We start from the raw sequence: 10,494 nt of genomic DNA on the forward strand, positions 1-10,494 counted from the left end.
CCCTGCTGCACATATACAGAAATCAAAGATGAACAATAACGTATTTCTACTTCTTTTCATAGAGCACCCATAGCGACCACATTGTTTAGTACGTATTACATGATTTACTTCCTTTCATGGAGTTGATTCTATATTTAGTTTCCCTCTTACTGTTGCTTCGGTTGCTAAAAGAAGAATCCATTTGTTTGTGGACAGAAAATCTCATAGACATTTCACAAAATGTGACTCAGATGAGTTGTGGCAAACTGGACGATGACTATTTGTAAAGTCCTTAAAGTAAAGAAGCTACTGGCCAAAATATCAGAATAATTAGAATTTTACATTAAACAAAGCTTTACCTACTAAATCAGACACAATTAAACAACTTTTTGGACATAAAAAAGAAAACAGTGACGCACTTTTGCACTTGCGAGAGTCTAATCTTTGTCTCTTCATCTCATTCCGCAAATTATCCGCAGTCTTCGCCGAAAGGAAACCAGCCGAGATGAATGTCTCAATCAATACGAGTGCAGTAGAGCAAAGCGCCCGTCCACTTAAAGCAGAAAACTAACTTACAAACTGGAGATTCAGGCACACGAGGAATTTCAATTATGCTGCACTCAATATAATGTGACGGGCAGATAATTGCTGGTGGCTGTACGTGCCAAGAAAGACTCAATAAATGTTGGTAGCCGTTGGTCTGAGATTCATTTTCTCACATTAAGACCCATGTTTTCTATTGTGATTTTATGTGACAGACCAACAAAAAGAAGTGCAACTGATTTCTTTCTCTTGACTTAAAAGAAAAAAAAGACGTTTGACGTTTGTTTTGCATGTCTGGTTTACATTCAAAATAGTTCTAGCTGTTGCTTTCTGTTGCGTCGTTGGACGCTCTGGACGCATCAAACGGTTCAAATTGTACCGCACTAGTCGTATCTATCACGTATCTATCGCAGTGTGTATCGATACTGATTTCTTGCGCAGCAACATTCACAGATGTTCTCCATCCAGTCTGACTGAGTTGAGCGTCGGCCAGAATTTCAGCCTCTCAATTTCCAAATCATATCAGTTGATGAATATGTTAATGCAGAGACTGACAGGCCTGTTGCACTGCTTCAGATAAATGACGCTCTTGGCTCAGCGATTAATTTAATGTTAGGGTCACGAGCGAAGAGGCAGAGACGCATAATTCCCCGTTGAGATGGATAATTGCTCAGAATTATCATTCTGTCGTGATTTGCCCATCACCGTGCAGCAGCTGGATAGTGTTGATGAATGATTAGTTATTAAATGTGATGCACAATGAAAATGAGACAGCTATTGGGAACACTGACATGTTCATTATACAAACAAAATTATTCCAGGGAATCAAGTATTTCTTCCCATTGTAAGACTTATTATATCATGTTATGGTAATTGTGTAGGTAGTAGATGCTGAACAAACAATTCAAAAATCTATTCACAATCCAAGTGATTTTAATCCTGCAAGGCGCCTCGTCATCTACGCAAATTAAAACCTTGTTCAAATGGATAACTTAAAGTTAAATAGTTAAAAGCTAAATAGCTTTTATCAGCCATGTTATTGCTTTCAATTTTATTAAGAGTGAAGGGAACTTGTAGAGATCCGGTTGACTTCTGCAAAGGAGAAGATCAATTGAATTGGAGCAGATTTTGAGTTTGAAAGGTTTGTTGAAAATGTGCGGAAGCCGATGTTCTTCATAGGACCAGTGGGAGGAAAATGAGGTTCTGAAAGGGCTTTTGACTAACATTCTTAGGCACCGACGACAATTCTGATGCATTTTTTTCCTCGTTGACGGACAAAGTTTCTAAAGGTCTGCTTCTGAACGTTTTAAGTTGTGAACTTCACTCGTCCACAAAGCAGCGGCTCCAAAAACGTCACGGTGAACCTTCGCGTTATCCCATCTTTCTCTCTGTACTTTCCACTGAACTCCTGAACCCGACATCTACAGTGCGTGAAGCCGATGAGTCACACAACCTGTCACATGCGATGACGCCCGCTGTCAAGCTTTCCAAACGCCAGCTGGATGAGTGGCAGAAGCTACAGATGTAGGGAGGTTTAGTCCGCCTGAGCTGCAGATACTGGATTCAGCTAAGAGTATGGCTGCTCACTTTAAAGCTTTCCTTTGAATCCTTTGCTGAGGTCAAATCAGATTTATTTATTTATTTTTCTCACCTCATCTGGCTGTTTTTCAAAGCTACCATTAACGTAATGAATGCCAGAAGCATTTATTAACAAAAATTTGTCATTTAAATCAAAATTAAATGATAAAATTAAGTGGAAATTTCATTTCCATATTCTTCGCTGCGAAGCTGTGAGAATACATATTTACACTGGACTGAGATGTTACTTCCTATCTTTGTATGAGTCATTTCATGTTTTATTCAGACAAATTTTGCCACTGTTCTATGAGTATCTGTAACATGTTTTGTTCGTGAGAACTGATCTTCATTATCCAAAAACTAGTTTGGCCTGGTTTCCGACTTTAAGGGCTTATTTTCTGGGTTAGTGGAATGAGAGATTTTGTTGATATGTCTCTATTTAGGACATTGAAAGCCACCTCTTTTCTAGTTGATGCACCTCTTGGGAAGACAGCAAAGGGCAGAAGCTATTTTTGTTTGCAGCAGTTTACTTTTTGTGTTCCCGGTTTCCAATTTAGCGACATTTCCTAGCTGGTGAATGGTTTTTTTGAGTGTTTCCAAAACAAACGTCTTACAAACAAGTGTCTGCAAAAAAGTTTTGGTAATTGTTGCAGTGTTTGCACTTTGGCAGGTTTGTTCTGAACATGCAGTCCAAGACAAACAGAATTATTTTTGTGCTCAGCGATGCAGTTTCCATTGGTTACCACCAACAAATGAGGAATTAAGGCAATTAAAAGTCTGTAAAAAAAAAAAAAAAAAGCATGGAATTGTGTAGTTGTACAAAAATAAAGGCTTAAGAGGAGAAAAAAATACTTTTATGAGGGACAAGTCACTGATCTGTATGTGTATTAACTAACTAATTAAAATCAACTAAATTAAACTTAATTAAGCAGAAATAAAGAACCATAATTAACACCAACATTTCTGGTATTCTGTCACATCCATTAATGTCCCTAGCCAGGGCTGCAGGGATTTTCTAACAGTTAAACCAAAAAAAAATTAAAAATTCATCAGGACCGCACACACCTTCCCTGTTGGCAGTCATTTCAGGGCGGTGATTTGAGATCTAATGGGGCTGATTGAACGAGCGGTGGCTTGACGTCAAGCTGCCGTTACAGACTGTGTTTTTAAAATGAGGAGAACAACAAAGTCGGGGACCAAACGAACCGCCGGTGCTCGCCGAGCTCCGACGGATGCAGTGATTAGTGCTGCAAATGAACAAAACGCGTTAAAAATTGAGGAGGACGAGAAAAGGTTGAAACCCGAGCAATCTACATCCAGGAAGCAGTTAAAGTTGAAAAGGCTGGGGGAGGGAAACAAATTTCTCATATTTAAATTTTATTGTTTATACTGACATAAACTGGGATTTTAAATCTTAGATTCAGAAATGTCCTGGGAAAACCTCACTTGTAATTACTAGAGAAAGAACCTAAAGAAGGCAAACTGAAAACCATTTAATCGAAACAAATAATCTCCAAACGCACAACTACAATCTAAATGAAACTAAATTGCACAAAGACGTCACACTTGACGAGGCGTAAGCATGTGAACAGTGGAGATCCGGATGGAAACTGGAAAACTGGGTGCTGTAAATAGTGGAAGGCATAAAGCTTAAGGCGATGCTGGGAATTCACAAAGCCAGCCAGAGGCAAACTAACAGAGGGGAAGAAAACACGGTTTTTGGAAACAGAAACTAGAAACCAAAAAAACGGCATTATTGAAAAAATATACATACAAAAATTGAGACGGGACAATAATAGTGACCCAAGCATGGCTCCAGGTGGAACAACAGTCTGTGTGTTTTGACATTGAAGAGGAAACTCTGTTCACTGACTTTAAAGCTTTTCTGTAGGAACAAAATATGTATTGTTTAGTTATATTGCATAATATTGATCATTTTGATGCAATTAGAAACGACGGGGTTTATTTCAAATATAAAGCGAAACTTGATTGATTGATCAGATTGATTGATGGCATGGCAACCTGTGTAAAAGAAGCAGGTCAGAAAAAAGACCTGTAACCTTAAAAAATCACTAATAGTACTTTTTGAAAAGTTCAACTGAACAGATCCCTTCATTGTAAAACCTCAGTTGGTCTGAAGTCACATTACAATTTCTGTTGTCCTGCTGTATTGAGAAACACAATACACACACGTCATTGCTGGGGTTTGTTGTTGCATGCGATTATGTGGACAACACTTAACAGATCAATGAACTAAAACCTTCTGATACCAAATGAATGGATCAAAATGATTGTGGCCTGGTCTGTTTGAATCCAGTGGGAACTTCCAGGTCTTGGAGAGAGAAGTTGTGCAAGAAGAAAAAGAAGAGACGTGTCGACCATTCTCCTTCACAGCTGTGAAATGCTTACAAGTGGGTCCTCACTTCAAAGGGCGACGGTAACCCACTTCAGAGGAAAATATATCCCACCCGCCAGTCGGGGCCCGATTATTGACATGAGGAGACAGAGACACACGGAGAGCGGCAAGCCGCGCGGCCGCCGTCCCCGCTCTTAAAGTCACCATTTGTTTTCCTCGTTTCGCCTCCCTGCTTTGAACGGTGAGAGCAGAAGGTTCTAAACACAGAAGAAAAAGACCAACAAACATCTTTATCCTCAGTGTCTGAGGTCTGACTGAACTAGTCCTGCTTTAGCCCTGTTGGAATGAGCAAAGTGATTTATTTTTACTAAATTATGACAATAATGTGACATAGAATAAAGGCCATGCTAAGAGAAAATTAAAAAAATAAAAGATTACTAGAATAAAGTCATATAATATTAAGAAAATTGTGCAAGTAGTTACCATATTATGAGAATAAAGTTGTACAAGAATAATGTCGAAATAATACATCAATTTAGTCAAAATATTATGTGCATAAAGTCATATCTTGAAAATAAAGTGGAATGAGAATAAAGCCATAATATTACAAGAATAAAGTTGTGATACTACAACTTAATACTCATAGTACTATGACTATTCTCATAATATTGTGACTTTATTCTTCTTATGACTTAAAACTCATTAATTTCTGGACCATCTTATCTTCCCCTCACTGCTCAAGCCACTCAGTTTCCAATCTTAGTTCTTGAGATCTATTCTCTTGTAGGTATTAGATACAACCCTGCTCTAACAGAATTGAATGAAATGATTTATTTATCTTTTCTGCATGTCATAAAATTTGACTAAGGCCTGGTTACTATCTACTCGTATGATTCAGCTGTAGGATTGTATCTAAAACCTACAGGTTGGAGACCTCTGGTTTAAACAGATTGCAAACATTCAGAATGTAAACTTCAGGCGAGCATGAATGATGTAATGTACTCTATAGAGTGGTTTGAATTTCTGATTCCACTCAGCCCTCGTCTGAAACCGTTTTTGATAACAGACATTATTTCACAGCTCCATGTTGTCACATCATCTTTACTCCAGTGCAGCACCGAGTCAGAAGACAAATTGCTTCCCGTTCCTGATTGGCCTGGAAGGGGGTGAAGTCTGTGTCTGCAGGGTAAAATGACACGTTCACTGACACTCAGCGAAATCCGGCTTCCAGCCACTTTTCAGAATTAATCAGAGGTATTCCACAATGCATTCGGCTTCATCCCTCATCTGACTTCAGAGTTCTTAATATTAGGCCTAAGGACAACTGATAATGCTATTAGCTTAAAAAAAAGAAGAAGAAGAAGAAACTCTGTGTTCTGATATTAAGCAGCTTGCAGGCTTTAAATTATTAAGGTTCTCACAGTTTGTCAAAACTCAGCTGAAGTCTCTATCACGCTCACTCTGTGCTGATTTTTGAGCAAAGTGCATCAGGGGACTTCATTTGTTCCCAAAGGCAGAAGCCTCCTGCTAAAAAAAAGAGCAAAAAAAAAACAAAACATGGAAATATGATAGATTGCTACACTGAGTTTTAGGCAACTAATCAGAAGTTCTTTGTGTCACAGCTCTGCAATTTTTCCCCACTTCATGATGATGAGATGTTGAGTTGAAGGGAAGTTCATCAGCACATCCAGAGCATGTTTTTGTTGTTATTTAAACAAATGTATTAAGAATTTACAGGTTACTTTATTTGGTTCATCTTGCTAGTACTGGGGTGCAGCCATAGATCTTAATGACAGAAAGTCAAAGAAGTATCACAAAGGTTCCTCGAAAATTTTGCCGCACACTGACACGATGTTGCCTCACAGAGTTTTTGCAGTTTTTACACAAAGTCTTATACATGTTGTGACTCCCTTTCTGTTCCAGCTCTTAAAGCCAGGTCACAGAAATGCTGAACCCAATTTTATTAAATCCAACATGTCCTGACGTTACTCTTTTGCGTTGAGAGTGAGCGACTGTGGACTTCACGTATTGCCATAATCAAAAAACTGGAAACAAGCAATATTACCAAATGTAGATGAGAATAAATTCCAGGCGGCGAAGAGGATCCTACACAAACACATAACCAACAGATTTCATTTCACTCTTCACCAAGTTCAAGGCAAAACGAGGCTTCTTTTCTTACTTTCACAGCAAACACTAGCAAACAAAAGCTACCCCCGTTATTTTCTATTATAATGCACCGCACCTGAAGTGGATATCTAACTAATGCATTATTGATTGCACAAGTGATGTTTTGTGTGATGAAAGTAAAAGGACAGCATCGTTTTTTTTTTTTTTTCCCTCTTCTTGTGCGGTCCTGACTTTGAAAATGTCTCCTGTTGTGTATTTGATGCTTCATTCCAGAGTTCTCTGTAATCAGGTAAAGAAGGGATTAATTTACTGACCGTGACCCAACCACTGGGTAAATCTACCCAGCGCCCCGACCCCACAGAAGCATTCAAGCTGTAGAGTTCTGGTGAATTTCTGACCCAACTCTTGAGTAATTGATTTTGACCCAATATTTGGTCAAACTAACCCAACCTATGACCCAACAGTTTCTACCCAGAAATTGGGTTGTGAAAATAACCCAGCAGTTTTTTCCTCAGTACTAAAAACATCTCAAGATCTCATTATTGGTCCAAAATAATCCACTGAAATGCAAACTCTTCAAAACGCTCATCATTTATTGACTGTTTTTTATCCATTCGGGTTTCCTTGTAGTTTAGTATCTTCATGCATTATTGAGAAACTAATCAAATGTATTTTGAATCAAACTACTACATTTCACACCCTCATTCCATTGGTTTTTGTAATTTTTCCAATTTGGTCGCATCAACACTTACGAAGAACGACCTGTTATGATCACCGATCAGACCAGAAGAAGTCAAATTGGTTTCCTATTGGTGGAGCCCAACGTGGGCAGAAACTGAGACACCAATCATACAGAAATCATTTTTCTCTTTGCTGGAATTCTGTCGATCGCTTCGCTGATCTCCTGACTCGTCTTCCTACCTTCAATTCTTGTCTTGTTTTTGAAATATTTTTTCACGCATAGCCAGACACGTCTGTGCCACATGCATCTCGTCGATAGAAATCGACAATTGGAGAAGGTCTCAAAAGCGCCCACAGCAGAATGTTTTCAGCTGAAGGATTCTTTATTTCACTCTCAGATCTGAATGAAAAAGAAGCAACTCGAGGTTTTGTGCTGCTCCAGGCAGAAAGCCAATTGAAATGGCTTTTAAGAGAGCTACTCAAACATCTTTCTACAAACCTGAAGGTGAAGCAATTTTGTTCTTTAAAAAAAAAAAAAAACTGTAGTACAAAATTTCTTCATTGATATGAGAAACTGAGCAATTCAGTTGATTTTTTTCATGCTGCCTTTTGGCTCCGTTATTGTTCCATAAATATCGGCAGGCTGCAGTTTGTGTTCAGCTCGTTTTACATCACGCGCCGTGAACCGTGCATGACTTCATTCTGTTGCGACACCTCGACAGGCTGTGTTGTGTTTTTACACTTTCGCCCTGGAGAATGAGAGCAGCGCGAGTGATCCAGCTTCAGAAAACCTCGTCAGAATGCTTCAGGTCTTGAATTGAAAAAAGTGTGCTTCTTTTTTTTTTTTCGACCTGCACTCTAAAAGCTGTTGAGTCGTACTTCAAACCAGACACTGGGTCAGAATTCACGACCCGGTTTGTTTAGCTTCACCGTTCTCCATTTTCTTTTTGAGCAACTTTACTTCTGACTGGGAGTGATAATTTTGCTGATTATTACTAAGAGGGTATAAGTAATTTGTAGCATATCATTTAATAAAATATAAAAACAAGCTGGGTCAATTTACCAATTTGAATCATTACACATTAAAAGAATCAAACCCTTGACTAGGGAATAACTTACAATATGATATTAAGCTAAAAAAAATTCTTTGTCTGCTCTCTAAAGGGGCAGTACCTTATAAAAAAAATACTTTTTTGAGCTTCACATTATGTTGCACTATTATTCCCCCATCAAAAACATACCTGAAGTGTTGGCTTATTTTTTTTTTCATGCACATTCGAGAAATCCCCTAATCTGTGGAAACCACTCAGCTCCTTCAGACTAGCCAGCAGCAATTAGCAAACACCTGGTGGAACTGCACATCTGCTGAGCTCATTACAGGAGCAGCTTCTCTGTGAAACGCTGGTTCGAACGTTGCCAAAGGGTTAATAGAGGACCCATGTTGTGATGACTTCCTGAAGGCAGCGTTTCAGAAAGAGCAGGAGTTTCTTAGAGACAGAGGTCCAATTTCAAAGTCAAATTTCCCAAGTCATTTTTGATGCATCATTTTTTATAATAACTTAAAGTAACAGTTACTTGACTCTCTGCCATAAAATGACAATATGTGGAAAAACGCATAATCCTGTGTAACTCTGCTGCCGATAAAGTCCTCGTCCACCATCTGCTCGGAAGTTTTTTTGTCGTTTCTGGCTGGGACGCTGCATCCCGTCTCTGCTCAGTCTCAGCTCACCAGCTGTGCAGGAAGCATGGGGTTGTTTGTTTCAGAAGATGCTTCAAAGTAATTGTCCTGATCCAAGCACTGATGTATGTCTGAACATCAAATTGAAGCTGCGTTCCTCCACGGCCTTTCCTGTTTTTGCCACTGTAAGCTGTTTGCATACATCCTGCTGCGATCACTATGGAAACTGAAATCGGAGACTGGGAACAAACACAACGGTACGCACACGTTGGGTTTCTCTTGAGTGCTGTAGAAAATGCATTTGAAATTAAAACGTAGGTGCGTCAATTCTACGGCTGTGTTATCCATAAATACACTGAAATCCTGTCAATGTTGTCGATGAACAAACGAGACGCCTCTCTGCTGTTTCTCTCAGAATATAAAACACTGTGTAAATAATGCATCAAACGGCGAATGTGCATCTGTGACAGGTGTTGCAGAAAACAGTGTAAGTAATGCATGATCAGACGCTCGGTGAGGCTTTTTTTCTTCTTTCCCGGCAGATTGAAATAACGGCGTCAAATTCCCTTATTGGTTATGGAGATTCTGCCAGACGGCGGGGGAATACGATTTGTTTTCGTGGTACAGTAAAAGTGGCTCTTGATGACTAAACAAGCAGGGCAACTTGCGAGGGCTTGTGGTTGAAAATAGACTCTGGCTTCTGATGCAGAGAACATAAAGGAGTCCTGCGAGGCAGGAGGGTCAGCAAACACCAATCGGCAGCGAGCCGCAGAGAAACAAGCGGGCGACGGTGGGACGTAGCCAGGAATAGATGTCTTGTTTAGGTGGATGGACATTCATCTTTTACTGATGAAGGCTGGAGTAAATTTCATCAGATGGATGTTGGAATTTGGTTCGGATGTGCACAAAACGGCACAGTTACGATTGCAACATTGTTATTTTTCCTATTCTTCCCTCTAACGGCAACCATTCAAGTGTGCTAAAAGCCTGGTTGAACTTAGCGCCGCCTCTGAGACCCGTCTCCTCCTCTGAGCTGCAGTTTCCACGTTTCAGAGCTTCTGTCAGCTCCTTCAGACTAGCCGGACTGCTGAGTTCAATATAGGAGCGACTTCTCAGTGAAATGCTGATTAGAAACGTTGTTTAAGGGTTAATAGAGGAGCCACGTTGCGATGACTTCCTGTAGGTGGAGTTTCAGACAGAACAGGAGTTTCTTAAAGAGACAGCGGACCAATTTCAAGGCATTTAATTATAAAGTCAAATGGTTTTTGAGTCATATTTTTATAACAACTGCCAGGGCACAGGTACAGGAGGCTGTCAGGAAAATAAATTAGTGGAAAAGTCAAGGGCATCCAATCAATCAACTCAAGGTCACATCACAAGATTTCAAAGTCTTTGATAGTTTCAATATGTTTATTACTCATCTGGCATGGAGCTGTTCTCCTCCTAATTGCGCTGAGTCAACAAATCAAAGTTGTGGTTGTCCATAATTTTATTGATTTGGTGTCAAAACTTTCAGTGCCTTTCCTTTAAAGCCACAGTATGTATCTTT

Source organism: Poeciliopsis prolifica, unplaced genomic scaffold (assembly GCF_027474105.1).
Source record: "Poeciliopsis prolifica strain line A6 unplaced genomic scaffold, Auburn_PproV2 SCAFFOLD048, whole genome shotgun sequence".
NCBI lineage: Eukaryota > Metazoa > Chordata > Actinopteri > Cyprinodontiformes > Poeciliidae > Poeciliopsis > Poeciliopsis prolifica.